At 41.7% G+C, this 14259-nt stretch overlaps 1 protein-coding gene across 8 annotated transcripts in view; it reads right to left on the reverse strand.

Annotated features, from left to right (window-relative positions):
• The window catches only part of Ph4alphaefb (prolyl 4-hydroxylase subunit alpha-1), a 260485-nt gene that overhangs the window by 126457 nt on the left and 119769 nt on the right, over positions 1–14259 (reverse strand). The window contains exon 1 of one of the 8 annotated variants that reach the window (XM_076379912.1): positions 5824–5897. The exons of the other annotated variants lie outside the window; for them this stretch is intronic. The gene's annotated coding sequence lies outside the window, so the exon portion shown is untranslated. Of the gene's footprint in view, positions 1–5823; positions 5898–14259 lie in introns of those variants that run through there. 8 annotated transcript variants of the gene reach the window in all.

Raw genomic sequence — 14259 nt, forward strand, 5'->3', positions numbered from 1 at the left:
TAAAATTCTTTTTAATTGTATCATATTATTGAAGAACAGTACAAGTCGAAAATTAGTCTTTTCTAAATCTCAAAGTGATGCGTAAAATGCATGGAACTACAACCCTACAATTAAATTAAAAAGAATTCTAAGTTTCATCCATCCCTAAAATTTCAAGTTTTACCCGCACTCGCCAATTCAATTCTTCTCAGTGCGATATATTCCTCAAGATCTTCTAATCCCAGAAACCAAAACCCAAAACTATCTACTTCCACAAATCATCAGTGAACACACCTCCAAAAGAAAACCCTCACTATCACCACATCTACTGCATGATTGCATTATTACACCCAACAGACACAAAAGCTACCCTTGAAACTAGCAACCCCCAAACGTCATTAAATTCGTTCCACACCAAACCCAGTCCAAGACAGGGTGTACGTTCAGATCTGAGGGTCCAACCTGCAGAGCGTCCAATTTCATTGTACGCCGCTGTTTAAATTAGGCAAACGCGCTCTTTGACGTAAATTTGATGGGGGTTACAAGCGTGGGCGGGAGCCAGCAAGACACTGTCTGTTGGCCAGCGAGAGGGAAACGGAACGAGGAATGCGTTCGGTGCAATTGCATTTACCGTGTTCACTCTGGGGTACTGTTTTGCAAGGGCTCCGTGGAATTCGTGTAATCGCAATGGCATCGCGTCGAAAGCAGAGATTTTCCACGGATCAGCCATCGAATCTCACCTCAAGACTCAAATTTCAGAGGCTGCGAACTGGTTTTTTGGGAATAATACATTTTGCTGATGATCCAGAGAAGATGCAGTAGTGGCCACTAAAATTGCACCAGCTTGCAATTAACTGAAGAGTCCATTTTTATGGATTTTTTCTGTTCTAATAATTTCGTTGAAACATGTTGCCTGCACTATTGTATGATTCTTTTTTATTATTTTGTATCGTTCTGTCTGAGATTTTAAAATTGCTCTCTTACAAAATTTGGAAAATGTGACTTATCAAGTTCTTCCCCTGTGATCTTCAATTAATATAGAATTAATTTAATTTTCACTGTCATTATTTGAAATTTTGTTTGTATAGCAATTTAGATACACCTAGGTAACAGGTTTATGATTCTATTCATATTCAAGAAATGTACGTAAAATATTTTTAGCTGGTGTTGCAGTTTTGCTGGTCACTACTATATTTAAGGATTAAATATATAAAAAGTTTTACAACCCGTTTTTCCGAGCATTTCTATTCATTTAAAAGAGCGTGAAATAGAGTGGAAAATGGGAGTGACAGAATTTGATTAGAATTTTATTCTCTCTTCTAGGGGCCTCTGTGAGAAAGCAATTAAATAACTGAATTTTTCCCGCTACCTCTATCACTTCCAATTAATGCAATATCGAAGTTTCACTGCTTTTATAACACTATTTGCATACACTACTATGCGTATTTGAACACTTTCATGCTATTAGAAGTTCATGAAATATCTCTGTAGACACACTATTTCATTTACACTAATTGCTATCAATTGTTATTCTAATCGATACTTGTAAACCTTAAGCTGGGTCTACGCTGCATGTTATGTAACAAACTTAGAGAACTTTTTAGAAAACAGAAAAAGAGACACGCGTATAACATCTTTTTCCTCTTTTCTAAAATGCTACACAATTTGTTATATAACACGTAGCGTGGACCCACCTTTACATAAAGCCTCTGAAGATGAGGTTTAGAGCGAAAACTATATCACAAAATTTTCATTGCTCTATTCTACGTATTGCATAAATGTTGAAGTGTAAAATTATACACGTTAGTGTACCGAGAAGCGATTCTAAATATTCAACTTAATCACAAAGGCGGATATAAATCAGGAAGCAATTCCATTAGAAAGAAAGAGTAAAACTCTAAATCTCGGCCGGTTTTCATTTCGCGCGTGCACCTCCATTCTGTATTTCACAGTCGAAATAACAAAGTAGTTCCCCCGGCATTCTCTCAGAGGGAATCGTCCAGACGATGCGCTCCACTGATATCTCGATTACGCGAGCGTTATCTATAATTCCGATTCATACGGTCGGCGAAGCTTTAATTTCGCGAGGGCGAGCAGATGAGAGGAAGGCGGCAAGGGACAGAGTGAAGCGAGGCCAGGAGAGTCTTAATCAACCCCCAGCCGCCGAAAATCCCTTTTCGACTCTCGAACCCGTCTCCTTTCAAACACCCCCCCACCCTCTATCATTAGACATTGGCCCCGAGCTCTAGGCCAAATTTTAATGAGAAAACTTAACGAGGGAAGCGAGAGCTGCTCTCGACACGCGTACCCGACTCCGATTATGCATCCAGCGTGTGTCTAAAGGCGCGAAGAAGAGAGCAGCGACGGGGAAGAGGTTCGATGCGGTTTCTGCTTGCGTACTGAGAACGATTAGGGAAGAACGTCGTGAATTCCTGACTGGAAAGTGGGATTTGTTATCGCTTCTAATTGCGCGATGGGATTGGGATCGTTTGGGGGTGAGGTTGATAGAGATTGGGATTATAGAAGAAATTGAGGGTTTTTGGAAAGTCAGGGGTGGAGAATTTTAGAATTTGAAAGGGTGGGGATTATTGAGTAAGAAATTGGGGATTTTTGGGAATTTAGAATTGGGGAGGGGTGGAGAGCTTACAGTGTGGATTTTCATTGAATATGTAATGAGTGGACTGCGGAATTTTAGGCGATTTCGTATCTTCGTTAACATGGGTAGAGAAATGGAACCAAAATACAAATTTGCTTTACGTTTCAAACACTACTGTACTACAGATTTGTACTTTTTTATATTTTGTTAATATTGTATTAATTTTGTAATTTTTTCACCCTTCAAATTTCTATAAATGCATAAAAATTTGTAGTTTAATATACAGTGAGATATTTTTGGAGATTTAAGGGTTAGAAGATGCTGGGAAAATTAAAGCTAAAATAGAGGAATTATTAAATAAGAAATCAAAGGTTCCTAAAAATTTAAATCTGTAAGGTTTGGGTCAGGCTTTGATTAGGCCTGGGTTAAGCAAATTAGGTTTAAATTTATAAGGTTTCAGAAGAGTAGATTTCTCAGTGAAAAATTAAGAATTTTTTGAATAACACCGAAGTTGCAATCTAAAATTGTAAAGGAATTAATTCGAAAGTTGGACCTGAGAGTTATTATTGAAGCTCATTAGAGATTTAGAAGGAAGAACAGCCAACTGGAGATCATTAGTATGCTTTAAAGCTCTTGCGTTCCTGCCCAACAGTATCCTAGGCGAAACGTGTCCTTGGAATAGTCAAAAGTCGGAAGCTGGGGACGAAAGCGCATTACTAGCCCCACTACTGTGTTGCTCGAAACAATAGCGTTGCTATATTGCGTAGACGAGACCACTGGTAGTGATGGAATCGAGCCTGTCTCGAACAGAACATCCCCTATTTTATGAAGACTCTTAAAAGCATAAAATTATGAGAATTAATAATTATTCTTTCTAATTTAAAATACTTCCAAAACTAGCAGTACAGTATACAGCACCAAAAGCTGACAATTTTTCACATTTTAACTCAGTAGCTGAATATACTATTGTATGACACTATTTCTTGTTTCTCATTAGATACATTAGAATTCAAGCATAAAATTAAATAAAATTAGCCTTTGAGTTCAGGTACCATGACATGTTCAGCTACTGAGACATTTACCTTACATTTTCTCAAAACACAAAAACATAAGAAAATGTGTATAGACCGAGGTTACAAACCAAGGGTTAAAATTTTAAAGAATGTATTACCTAGATTATTATCTTAGTACATTTCTGCTATTCTACACTTCACCGCATTCAAACTTGTCTGACTCCATAAAATCGTGTTTATTCCTCTTGTGAATCGATGGTGTTTAACTTTAGTACGCGGCAGAGTCGATCCCATCACTAGCCACCGCGCATTTTACGCCACAAAGCCTGGTTGAATTACGTTTCGAGCAACAGTCTATTCGTCGTGAAGTTTCGGCGAAAAGGAGGCTAAGAGCGGGACCGACCGCCGCTTAATTTCCGCTTTAAATGCGGAACAGAAGGTGAGCCACGGTCGAACAGGGCAAGATGAAAAGCCTGGAATCGAATGAAGCGGAGATGGCTGTTGAGTAAACGACGACACGTGCTCCACTTGATGTCTCCCTTTTGAAATCGGTGAAAAATTAAAAATTTACTAAAAATTGCATTTCTCTACTTTAAATATGTTCTACGAAAAACGAGAGGACCATCAAAGGGAAGGGACCATAGAATATTTAGGCCTGAATTTATACAATATTTAAAATATCTACATTAAATTATCCTGAAGGACTTAGAAATACTTTTGTGTTTAATATTATACAGATATTTGCATTTATAAATACTAAACTGATCAGCAACTAGGTCCTCAACAGTGCATAGTGAACTTTAAGCCTTCTCTTTTACTTTTTTCTAGATTACTATTAAAGTAAAGAAGCACTCTAATTAACCATAAATATTGAAATCCAAAACAAAATTTAGGAAAATCAGTCTACCTTCTGTAATTCAAAGGGGAGGTAATAATCACCCTCAACCCAATTATTTCAAAATTTCACATCCATTTGTGGGCGATCATCCGTTCGAAACAATATCTCGCCAATAATTACCGTGGCTTGCGGGTAAATATTTCAGCACTCCAAATTTCATGAATATTAATAAGGAAAACGCAAATTAATGCTTGCCGAGCTAAATATTTATATTATAAATGTCGGTTACCAATCAACCGTTACAAACGAAATTCAGCTGTAATTACCACCGAATCTGTATTACCAAAAGCAGTACCATGGTCTTGTTATTCGAGAGGAATACTCGATACTAGTTTCAAGCTGGGTCTACACCACACGTTACTCAACAAAATTATATAACTTTTTAGAATACAAAAAGGAGGCATACGTATAACATCTCTCGTTTCTGTTATCTAAAAGTTCATATAATTTTGTTATGTAGACCCAGCTTCAAACGATGTATGCAAATACAGGGGGATCAAGAGCGACCTTGATCCTCGTGGTTCGGCTCGGAACTCAATGATGGACTCTGACAAATTGTGCCGCCGAGAGGGATGAGATCTCACAGTCAGCCTGTGTAACTACAGTTGGGTCACAAGAAATTGGGCCACTCAAGGTCAGCCCCCCCGACCATACATCACTCCAAGCATAACTTCCATTCTCACGCCTGTCGCAGACCCCGTGCCGAGCTCGAATAATAACGTGCTAGTGGAAACAATTAGGGGATCGCGTTCCTGGACAGTTCTGGGACGCTGACTGAATATAATGGGGAGGAAATGTGGCAGATGATGATGGATTAAGTACCCTGTGTTTAATGTACGCGGAAAAGCTTCTTTTCGAGTGTTGGACTTGGATTATGTGGCCTCTTTAGATAGTCATGACTTTCAACCCTTGAGAGATTGTTAATGTTACGATTGTTCTCAGATTTAAGGCACTAGAAGTGATTCAAAATAGTGGTGATATAACTAATTGGTAGATGGATGAAGGAATAGAGTGAATAACGTATTTGTTGGTTGAATAAAATTTTGTTGAATACAAGACTAGAATCTAAATACTAATATTAAGAGTGGAAATGGTAGAAATGATGAAACTGGAGAAAGTAGGGGTGAACTGACCACTGGTCAGTATGAGTCAGTAGTCAGTAGTGAGCCCTGTTGTTGCATGAAAACTAGGTAATAGTGTCCAGTGGTCAATTCTGGTCAGTGTGGGAAAACTGACCAGTGGTCAGTTTTCATCAGTGTGGGAGGGTTGACCAGGAGTCAGGGGTGGGCCTGCGTAAGGACTTGGTCAATAGAGGGTAGTAAAGGGTTAAGACTCACCAGGACCAGGAGGGGTGAGGGTCCAGTGAGGGTCCAGTGAGGGTCCAGTGAGGGTCCAGTGAGGGTCCAGTGAGGGTCCAGTGAGGGTCCAGTGTGGGTCCAGTGAGGGTCCAGTGAGGGTCCAGTGAGGGTCCAGTGAGGGTCCAGTGAGGGTCCGGTGAGGGTCCAGTGAGGGTCCAGTGAGGGTCCAGTGAGGGTCCAGTGAGGGTCCAGTGAGGGTCCAGTGAGGGTCCAGTGAGGGTCCAGTGAGGGTCCAGTGAGGGTCCAGTGAGGGTCCAGTGAGGGTCCACTTCCCTCTTGGAGGATCGCCCAGATCACCCAAAGGGTCGATCCGATCGCTCCCGAGTCCCAGGTGCGACTGAGGAGCTCATCGCTCGTGCAAGGTTAATATAGCCCCCCCAAACAAAACAAACCAGTGACGTCACAAGATCGATACTCAATCGAACTCCAAAGTCCCTCCAACCAAGAATACATCACGAAAAATTGAAACTCTCCTTAAAATAATTATCTCAACAACAACTTTTTCTTCCCTTATTATTAACAACAACTCCCCTCCTCATCTCTCGCACATCCTCAACAATCACAATAATTAAACAACAAAATCTACAGAAACCCGCAACGTTTCCAACCGCAAACACTTTCTCCATCCCAGAAACACTTAATTCCCTTTTCTTTCCACCACATCATCTCACAATTTTTCACTATCTACCACCTTCACCACCCACCTCATCAAGACACCCTGCATCATGCACGACGCACAGAGACTGTGTGCCTCCCCTAAAAAATAAACACAAAATACTCCTCGCCCAGCGCTGAACGGTTAACCAGAAAAGATTACTCAATTTCCATAGCAGACGAAGCATAGTAGACCGCGCCAAGGAACACCATCTAGCGTTTAACGTCCCAGAGAAACGAGGAGCCGAAGTAAGAGGGTGTTCAGGGCCAGGGCGAGTACAATGGGAAGACGAGGAGGCGAAACCAGGAGCAGACAGACTATTTGAATTCCGGCAGGGGATTCGTTTTAACGAGAGTGCCTTTATTTCGCTGTCGAGGGTCGACGAAATTCACGGACACCTTGCCAGAGGACCGATGCAGCAGGCGAATGGAAGAAACGAGGGGGTTAAGAGCGACACGCGCGACAACGTGGCCTCGACGAACGCCTGTTGGACAAACGAGGGCTTGGCTCGGCCAGTCTCGAGGGGTGGCGGGGATTGGAACCCTCTACTGCAGGAGAAAGACAGAAATACGCAGAGACTGGGAGAGACAGAGAACCGAGGATGCAATGTTTCGGGGGAGGAAGAAGGAAGGAGAAAAGAGAGAAAGAGGGTTGTGAGAGGGCTGCAGGGTAGCAGGTAGAAGAGGGTTGCAAGGTGCTGCAAAGGAAAGACGATCACAGGTGAAACAGTTAGAGAGCAAGGGGCTGCAAGGTTCTGCAAGGTGACGTCCAAGGTTCTACAAGGTTCCACAAGATGATGTGCAAGGTTTTGCTAGGTTCTTCTAAGTTCAGCAAGGAAATTTTAAAAAACTAGGAAGCTAATTCGACAAAGGAACCAAAAAGGATTGTAATGTGACGAAGCCATCCCAGACAAGGTACACAAGGTAGCAGAACTCTGAAAAAAGAAAAAACTAAAAAAGTTTGATAAGCAAAGCAAGAAAAAAGGTGTCACTGTCATCTACCTAGATTACACAGGGAAACTATAAACAACGAAGCTGAAGAAAATGTGTGGCGTAATGTCACCTGACATGAGCAAAGGCAGACAGAAAAGACACGCAACCTGACGGGCGAGAAAAGGGAAGACAAAAAGGGCAAAAGCCAGCCGACGAGGGACTAAATCACCAGGGAAAAAGAGGCACGTGGACGAAGAGCGAGAGAGAGAGACTGCTCGAATCGCGAGGTGACGAAGAAAGGAAGAGGAACAAAGTGGCGGGGCGAGCGAGGTCTTCAGGAGGATAAGGGAGCAAAGTGGCGGAGTTCAGTAGCTCGTTTCACTCCGTTATCGTCGGGTTTAACATAAAAGAAAACTGCTTTAACTGCGTTCAACGTCCTCCCATCCCCGCGGCGGGAATTTCGAAACAGCTTTAAGCGAAGAACCGCAAACAATCGGTCGCTCGACCGAATCGCGCAGAGGTCTTGAGAGCCATTTTAATTCAGGAGACTCTTAACGACGCCAGTGAAAAGGTTGCACGCTCGTGGAGGGTGGAATTGAATCAATGGGAGAACGGTGGCTCGCTTCATCGCGCATTATTGAAACGGAACTGGGGCTCGTGTTACCGCCAACTGATTCGGTAACGATGAATTTTCATGATGCCTCTTAATTGATTTGACACGCAATATTAGTTAGGGACGATTAGGATCTATAACTGTACTGATTACATATTCGCTTTGAGATTTAATTTGAAGGTTACGTGAAATTTAGTGTCAGCGATCGTGGGAGGTGTGCTTAGGAAATAGTATTTAGCTAAGTGAGAGAAATTGTAATGGAAAATGTAAATTGTAAATATGGAATGAAGCAAGTACTTTTAGTTACCAAAACAGTATCAATTTTAAGTACAAATACAGTGTCTTATATTAACTTTTCAGTAAGTAATGTATTCTTCTCGTGTATCTATTTTCTGTACTCATTTCAGGACTGAAACAACAAAACCTAATAAATGAAAATAAAAATTCGCAAACTGCATAATGCAAGCCTTCTATTTCTATTGCACTAATCCTACAATTTCTCACGAGCAGTAATCAACCTTGATCGACATTCGCAAAGGCGTTGCGCAAACTTTCTCAGAAAATGCACCGCCAACGCATCCGTGGGTGCAGGGTCACGAGTCCCATCAACTGCAGCTCGTGCTTCTACGACAACTCTTCCCATTCCTACGCTTAACGAGCTCTATAAATCAGCCGATTAGAATTCGACATTCCGCGCCTCCTTTGTGCAATATAACGACGCAAATTCGCCCCAGTTTTTCTCCAGCACCGAAATGAATGCATATTTCGCAAAGTGCACGCGATCAGCAGCAGCATGGGATAACAGGCAGGGGTTGCCACGTTTCTCATAATCGTAAACACGGAGTGGCGACCGCTCCTACCACCGGAAGGCAAACTTCGCCCGTAGCATCAATCCTGATAACACGTTTAAGCTTGGCTTAATCCGGATTGTTATTTCTTTCGTCGGTTATTAGAGGAGCGAGCTAGTGAAGGAAACTCCGCGACGGAAACGGGACAGCTTCTAAGTGCAACTGTGTATAGTGGATCCTAGGGTTATGATATAGTGACATAGTGAAATGTGTTTGTACACTTCTTGAGAAATGTTTCTGCTTTTTTAAATATGTAATTTGTGAGGTTAATTGTGGTAAAAAAAGGAGTGAGGGAGGGAGAGTTGATTTTCGGGAGAATAGAAAATATTTTTTGTTGGACTGTGAGTACTTTAGTAGTTATGGAAATCTAGAGAACTTAGAGGACCTAGAGAACTCAGAGAATCTAGAGAATTTGGAAGATCTAGAAAGTCTAGGGAATCTAGAGAATCTAGGGAATCTAGAAATTAAAATACGAGATATAGTATCTGAAGGGCGAAAGAAATTTATATCCTAGCTGTTAGTAATAAACAATGGTCCCTCGATAAGTGAAATTTCTCCCTTTCTCTCTCATTAGTTGACCACTTAAAGACCACTTTCTCATTACTCTTAACAGAGGAAACTTCGCTACTCAGATTAAAAGCAATTTTTAAATCCTTAATTACGCTGCCGAATCATAATCTAAATTAATTTATTAAAATCTCCTGTCCCAAAGAGTATTCCAGATTAAGAGCTCCTGCCGCTATACTATCGACGGAGCCGAGAGAATAATGAAAACTTTAACAATTTCTGGAACCATCAAACGTTTCCCTGCTTTCACCGTATTTCACCGTGACGTTAACAGATCTTTCGTAGTTCTGTCGCGGAACGAGGGGAAAAACTCGCTGAAAAGCCTGCCCATTTTATTGGCGCCGAGTACAAAGATTCGACGAACGATATCTAATGAAATTTACGAGTCATAAATTTCTCGGGTAACGACACCGTCGCATGGTGCAATTCGCTCCATAAAAGCAGCCGAACGACTTAATACAATGAACGCGTGAGCATCGAGCGACGCTGATAGCGATGCACCTCGACGCCGAGATCTCTCACGAGCGACGCGCATTGTCGAGTGACGTAACGACGCAAACGTGGCGCAATTATCGATAAAGGAAACCTCGAAATCCCCCTGACGATCGTTTCCTTCTTCCCCATGCGACACTATCTTCTCAATTTTTGCTCCAAAAGATTTCACCGACTTTTCATTTATTTTCGAGACGGCTCACTCGGGAGCACCTCTGCCAACGCTGCAGATTTCGTTCGAACAAAGGAAACAATTGGAAAGCAGACAATTTCGAGGCTTCGGGACGCGGAAGTTCCACCCCGACGAAGCTGAATATTTAAATTCGACAGAACCTCAAATAAACAAGCTCTTTTCGAGAGTCCAAAAGTTTCAGAGACCCTGTCTTCGATTTCGACTCCACTGGGGGCGAACTTGTACTCGTGTACGAGTTTCCAACGTTCCTCGTATCTTTTTGCCCCCAATATCGAATTCAGTGTCCGATGGCAGAGGTGCAACGCTGGGTTACGATCCCCGAGGATTATATGGCGCAGTCGTTGCGGGGGAAATCGGGAGGAGTTGATGCACGTGTATACAGGGTGCTACAAAATATGAGGGCAGGAGTTCAGAAATGAATTCAGGCGGTAAAAATTCGGAAAATAACGAAGCAATAAAAACCAGGATACTTTTTGTGAACTTTTTTAAGAACTGAAACGGTTTTAAGTTATGGGCGGTTTGTATCTTTTTCTGTGTATTTTGGTGAAACTCTTAGCTTCGAAACCAACCACCTTGCACTGGTTGTTTCCAGTAAGTCTTGTTATTGAATCACTGGAGGATGAAAGTTCTTGGTGTTTTCATTCAATAGCAGATTCATTTACCTTTATGCTATAGATGGTGATATTTATGGTATAAGGATTGAAGAATCTCTAGAGAACAGAAATTAAATTCAATTTCATTCGTGTCGGGTATTTATACGCGCCAAAATTTAAATTCGTCAAGTATTTCTAGGCACAGAGATTATATTTATCAAGTCTTATTTCGTGACGAACAATAAGCCATTAAATATTCTTGCGCGATACAAATACAATGATAAATTCATCCAAGGGATCTTTTAGTTAAGAGGAAAAAAAACAGGGACCTCTTTAAGAACTTTTTCCATGTATCATTACATAACTTTTACAATTTTTATTATTCTGTATTGAAAAAATTGTTGATTATTCTCTAAACCTAAATAAAGAAGAAAGCCAAACCCTCATACTAAAAAGTCTCATAATTTCTTCAGAAAAAATTCTCAAAAAAGTCTCAATAATGTATTTCACAAAATCCCCCTTATCTCAAAACTAAAATCAAATACCATTCGAAACAGATAATCTACTATTCCAATTTCTCTCCTCTTCTGTCTCCCCTCATCTGCTCCAAAGTGACTCACATATTCTGAGACAGCTTACACAGGAGAGCTCTCACAAATTTCGGTAACCGAAACTCGTCGCGAGCGGCTGCACGGAATTCGAGTTCCTTCAGAGATGAGTTCCTAACTCCCGAAGAGAACAATCGCAATGCAAACATCGATGGATCCTAACAAAAAGAAGGGCTGTTCAAACGGAGACCGACCCCTGGTACGCGGGTCAGAAATTGTTTTGAAAGAAAGCAGGAGCGAGACGTTATCGTTTGGTACGAGCTGCTGGAGCAGCGGGGTCAGAAGAATAAAAAGATCGGCGAACGAGGACCCGGTTCGTCCGCTCCGAGTTTCGTGGCGGAGCGGGTTTCTCGACGATCGGTTCGTGGGAGTCAACGACACCGAGCGAGAAACGTTTTCACGGCCTTAATAGGATGACGCCTACTCAAAACTTCTCATGATATAAGAATCTAATTATTCGCCGGCTGGCCGCGCGTGAACTCTTGCCCAAGAATTTTAGAACTTCCCCGAGAAGCGTAATGGAGTTTCGGGGATTCTAAAACTGGTGGACTGGAAGGGCGGCGGAGAAAATGCTTCATTTGGAAACTCGACAAGGATAATTGAAAATTCGAGTGTTTGTAAGATGAGGGAATTGAAAATTTACTGCTTGGAAGATGAGAGAGTTGGATATGAAGTTACTGAAAATTCAAACTGAGGAATGGCAGAATTATTTCATTTTCAGAAATGAAATCAACGAGTGAGCAGAATATTCTGCTTTCTTGTTGCCATTTTCAGAAATGAAAATGGAAGGATTGAAATTTGAGAAATGGTTGAATTCAAATTGTAGGAATTTACAGCTGACACCGAGAAATGGAAGACCTGAAGATCGAGTACTCGATAAACGTCAGATTTGAAAATGGAGTAATTGAAGATTGACATTGAAAAATAGGAAAATTGAAAATACATCAACTTTAAGCTTACTCAAAGCTTAAATTAAAGAATTAAATCTTAAAACTAAAGAATGCTCGAGCTAAATCTAGCATAATTTAAATCTAAACCCACAAGACAGAAAATAAAAAGCTACAATAATTGAAAACCACAATCAAATATCAGAAGAACCAACAATACTACAGAAAATTAAAACCTAGTACCGAAAAATATAATTCCAAGCGCATCCACTAATTAAAAGCTCCAAAATTACTCGAAACCTAACCTGCTTCAAAATCCCCCAAAACCGCGATCTTAAATAACCCCAAAAATCCTCCAGAATCTAACGAACCAGACAGGAACGCATCCCCGATCAATTCTAAACCAACGCTCCTAAATCGCTCTCAATTTCCCAATAAACCGAATGCAAAAGTGTTCTCCCAATAAATCCCCTCATTTCGAAATCGCTTTTCCCGCAATAACACGGCGAAAAGCATTCCCTGGAAGACCATTCCCCGCGTTAAGACCGCCGCGAGCACAGCCCAAGGGGCGCCGAGAATACATCATCCTGCTCCGCGTAGCTGGGGCTCCATATTTTAAGACGCGTCACGGGACCGCGTAAAAACAGGGCGCAAGTGTACGCGGCAGAGTGCGACCGCGTGTTTCTGGCCCTGTTGAACGCTTCACGTTACATCACCGTCAGGGAAGCTGGCGACGATCGCTGAAATACGTGGGACGTGTATCTCTCCGCGTGACGCTGCCAGTGACACAACGCAATTGCAATGCCGGCTGTCACAGGCGTTTATTAAGTAACGCCGCGGCCCACTTCGACACGCCGAATTTACTTCGAAACAGCCGAGAAAAATTACGACTTTAATTTCGAACCGAGGCAGAGTCCCTGCGGTTCGTGAATTTTCTGCGTGGTGATGGCGGGACTGATGGGTCACTGGGTCTGTGTTTAATCGAGGTACAGTCTCTGTGGTTCCGTGCACTCTCTGGGTGGCGATAATGGGTCTGTTTTGAAAAATGGACCCAGTGTGCTGCATGAAATGTTTACTTCTTGATCTCTTTCAACGAGTCTGGCTCGTGTACTATTTTTTTTAATACTGTCGCTGCCGATCACGCAGCAACGCGTGATGAGGATTTTTTCGTAAGTATCCGCTCACGCATCATCGCGTGATTGATCTGTGTTTATTTAACGAGAGCTCTGTAGACGGCAGTTTGGGATAATGTAACATTTCTGATCGGCAGTGCAGATGATAGTATTACGAATGAAGATTGTAGGCGAAGGTATTAATAAGAAAGAATGTCACGGATGGAAAAAAAGTACAAGGATGACACAAATGATATCGCTCGACATACATTCATTGAAAGAATCGGTAGCTCCTCTTTTTCCTTTTCAATTAAGCATCAAAGAAACTCGCGACTCGCTGTCCTCGTTCGGAACTCGTTCACCCGAATTCAGACTGGTTAGAACCTTGTCCCTCGTGTGCACACGGAAGAGTATACAGCTGTTCCTAGTGTGCAGGGATTTGGGACGTCGACGTACCGCGAATTTTCAATTACTTAGTCATTTTGAGACTCCCCTCCCCAATCCTTCCTCAAATATTTATTACACAGTACGTAGCTGCATGCTATTGATCGAGAAAGTTAATTATATCATATGCTTGCGTTAAAAGTGACACAATTAAAAAAATATCGCTTACAAATTACAAGTTCCAGTGTTATAAATCTCACGACACAATATTCAGTAATATGTAATATCGAAATTAACATATTATTTAAATATTTTCGCTGTCAACACAGAATTCAGACTCTCTGCCAGTGACCACAGCACAGAAAATATTTGAAAGTCGCGGCAACTTCAAAAATCGCGAGAAATACCCGCCTATTTTCAGGGACACTGTACACAGTGAATGCCAGTGTTTACACTTCCATCGAGGCGCACGCTGCACGAACAGACTTCCAAATGGTCCAGAAATACATCGTGGTCGTAAAATTAATCAAA

The sequence above is a fragment of the Calliopsis andreniformis genome, chromosome 1 (genome assembly GCF_051401765.1).
Source record: "Calliopsis andreniformis isolate RMS-2024a chromosome 1, iyCalAndr_principal, whole genome shotgun sequence".
Classification (NCBI taxonomy): domain Eukaryota; kingdom Metazoa; phylum Arthropoda; class Insecta; order Hymenoptera; family Andrenidae; genus Calliopsis; species Calliopsis andreniformis.